This window comes from Gossypium arboreum, chromosome 6, assembly GCF_025698485.1.
Source record: "Gossypium arboreum isolate Shixiya-1 chromosome 6, ASM2569848v2, whole genome shotgun sequence".
Lineage (NCBI taxonomy): Eukaryota > Viridiplantae > Streptophyta > Magnoliopsida > Malvales > Malvaceae > Gossypium > Gossypium arboreum.
Genome location: NC_069075.1, coordinates 38321179 through 38325166, shown reverse-complemented (window position 1 = coordinate 38325166; position 3988 = coordinate 38321179).

Here is a 3988-nt window from a genome sequence, read left to right as displayed (position 1 = left end):
AGAAAAAGTGGTTATGGACCAAAAAGGGTGTTGACAAAAGAGTTGAAAGGCTTTTTAAAATAACAAGAATCGGCTAAAAAGAAAAAGAACAAGTGTATACCTTTATAGAGCAATCGACTTCCTTTGACTCCTTCGGGATTTGGCTTATTGATATTCGGTTAGAAACGAGAAGAATGATAGGTTCGGCTTTTACTATAAACGAAAGAGAGGAAGAATAAGAAGTAGAGAGTTTGTGGAAGAAATAACGAAAGAGAAAAGAGAGGATTAGCTTAAGAACAATCGGCAAGAGGAGAAAGAAAAGAGAAGAAGGCTACATACCAAAGAAGAAATCGCACACCTCGCACCCTAATGCCGAAATTAACTAGCTTTGATATCCTTCTCCGAAAATCCCTCTCAAATCTCCCTTCCAAACGGCTAAGCTCTATCCTTCTCTCAAATCCTAAAATCTCTCCCTTATCCCTCCTTAATTTATGCATTTGACTTGATCCAACTCTCCTCTTACGTAATCCACTTAGGTTCCAACACTTACCCTTCCCGCACATAAAAATAAATCCTCTTATTTGCCAACACAGGAATCAAACCCAGACTTCCTTATGCTCCACACGCCACCTTTTTAGGAGCTTAGTGGCGTCACCCTTGCCACTTTACCAAAGCTCTTTTTGTGATACATTTTACCCACAACTTAATATAAGGGCACCTAGCCGTAACCCCTAACTCCTAAGTCCAAAATTTTAAAAATTCTACCGGTTTTGGCCAACTCATGGGCCTTCCATAAGCCCATTAACATACCCACATTATGAATTCCATAATCACATACCAAATTTTAGAAATTTACTTAAAATATCAAGATTCAAAAACCCCAAAATCGGATGTTACAACTCCACCCTCCTTAAAGAAATTTCGACCTCAAAATTTACTCGGTCCAAACAGTTGAGGGTATCACGACGCATTGCCTCTTCTGGTCTCCCAAGTAGCTTCTTCCTTGCCATGGTTCCTCCAAAGTACCTTCACCAACGGATCGACCTCCTTCTCAACACCTTGACATCACGATCAAGTATTTGCACAGTTCCTCTTCAAAGGTCAAATCCGACTGCACCTCAATTTACGCAATCGCACGATATGAGTTGGGTCGAACGATATCGCCTTAGCATGGACACATGGAAGACATCGTGAATGCGATCCGCTTCGGAGGTAACTCTAGTTGATAAGCCACCGCCCTATCCGCTTAATGATTCGATAAGGTCCAATAAACCGTGGGCTCAACTTACCCTTCTTTCCAAATCTCAAGATCTTCTTCCAAGGCGAAACTTTCAAAAGACCATGTCTCCTACCGCATATTCAATATCCTTACGCTTCAGATCGACATAAGACTTTTGTCGATCCGCCTCTTTTTAACCGCTTCGATCACCTTAATCTTGTCTTCAGATTCGCCACCAACTCGCCCAAGTATTTGCCTTTCCCCAATTTTGCCCAACAAGTAGGCGAGCGACACCTTCGCCCATATAGTGCCTCATATGGAGCCATCTCAATACTTGCTTGGTAATCTGTTGTTATACGCGAACTCCGCTAAGGGCAAATGGTCCTCCCAAATGCTTTTAAACTCAATAGCACAACCCTCAACATATCCTCTAAAATCAATAACCCTCTCGATCGCCCATCCGACCGAGGGTGAAAAGCCGATCAAATCCAATCGCGTTCCCAATGCCTCATGCAACTTCGCCAAAACCGAGATGTAAACCTTGGGTCTCGGTCGAAATTATCGACATCGCACACCATGCAATCGCACTATTTCGCCACATACAATCCGCCAACTTCAAGTGAGTAATCGGTTCGACAGTATGAAATGAGCAGATTTCGTGAGTCTATCCACAATCACCCAAACCGAATCCTTCCTAGAAGGTGTCAACGGCAACCCACTTACAAAGTCCATAGTTACCCTTTCCCACTTCCAAAGTGGTATCTTTACCGCTATAACAATCCCGAAGGTAGTTGATGCTCGGCCTTCACTTGTTGACATGTCAAACATCTCCCAACAAATTCGGTCACTTCTCGCTAAGCCCAAAGCCACCAATATTGCTCTCGCAAGTCTCGATACAACTTACCCCTCCCGGATGCATAGCACAAGGTCCATTATGTGCCTCTTTCAAAATCATCAATCTCAAGTCTGAGTCTTTCGCATACAAATTCTTCCTCGAAAACAAAGAACTCCCTCACTATTTAACCCAAAGTCGATTCTCCCCTTCTCAACTTGTCAACCCGAGCAACCAATGACTCGTCCTCCAACTGCTGTTTAACTGTTTCTACCCAAGTCGGTCTTACCAGAACTCCGCTAATAAACTTCCGTCATCATACAAACTTAGACGAGCAAACATCGCTTTTAATTTCGCCACCGTCCTTCGACTTAGCGTATCGCCCACGACATTCGCCTTTACCGGATGATACTCGATCGAATATCATAATCCTTTAACAACTCTATCCACATTCACGCCTAAGATTCACTCCTTTTGAGTCGCAAGTACTTAAGACTCTTGTGATCCGTATAGATGATGCATTTCTCCCCATACGTAATGCCTCCATATCTTAAGTGCAAAGATTATCGCGCCAATTCCAAGTCATGAGTAGGGTAGTTCACCTCATGTGGCTTAAGTCGTCGTGAAGCATAAGCGACCACTTTACCCTCTTGCATTAACACGCAGCCCAAACCTACATGTGATGCATCATTTACACAAGTGAAATCCTTACCGACTCTGGTGAATCAAAAGCGGCGCTCAGTCAAAACCTTCTTCGCCTCTCAAAAGCCTCTTTGCTTATTTGTCCAAACAAAAGGTGCTCCTTCCTTATAAGTTTTGTTAACGGTCTGCCAACACGTAAAATCCTTCCACGAATCTCCGATAATAACCCGCCAACCCCGTAAAACTTGAATCTCATATCGACTTCGTGGCTTCCATTCCAGTTGCTTCAATCTTTGAGGGTCCACCTTGATCCCCTCGGCAGACACAACATGCCCCAAGAAGGTAACTTCCTTCACCAAAACTCGCACTTACTAAACTTTGCATATAGTTGCTTCTCCCTTAACACTTGCAAGACTACACGAAGATGCTCATCATGTTTCTCTTCCGCTTCCAATACACCAAGATATCATCAATAAAACGACTACTTAACCGATCCAAGTATGACCGAATACCCGATTCATCAAATCCATGAATGCCGCGGCATTAGTCAACCCAAATGGCATTACCGTAAACTCGTAATGTCCGTGACGAGTCCCGAACGCCGCCTTATGAATATCCCCTCTTTAACTCTTAATTGATGATATCCGCATCAAGGTCGATTTAGAAAACACCGAGGCTCCTTTTAGTTGGTCGAATGGATCATCAATTCTTGGTAACGGATACTTGTTCTTAATAGTCACTTATTCAACTGCCGATAGTCAATGCACATGCGCATAGTCCCATCTTTCTTCTTTACTGAACAAGACTTGCACACCCTACTGGGAAACACTTGGTCTTATAAACCCTCTATCCAAGAGCTCTTGAATCGAAGCTTTCAATTCTACCAACTCCTTTGGTGCCATCCGATAAGGTGCAATGGACACGGGGAGTCGTTCCCGTAGTAAGTCGATTCCAAACTCGACTTCTCTATTCGGGGTAATCCAGAAGTTCATCCGGGAATACATCCCGAAATTCCCTAATAGTCCTAAACGATTCCACCGTTATCTCCTTAAGTCCCGCTTTGACTCACAAAGGCCAAGTACTCTTCACAACCTTCCGGATCAACTTCTGGCTCTTAACGCCAAACAACATTGGATAAATAATCCTTTCGTTCCTTATGACCATTATCTCCTCATCTTCGGTAGTTCTTAGTACCATCCTCTTTGCCGCACAATCCAACGTCGCCTTGTGCTTAATTAACCAATCCATTCCTGAATAAGATCAAAATCCCGAAATGGCGGCTCCATCAAATCTCCTTCAAAGATTTTATCTTGTGT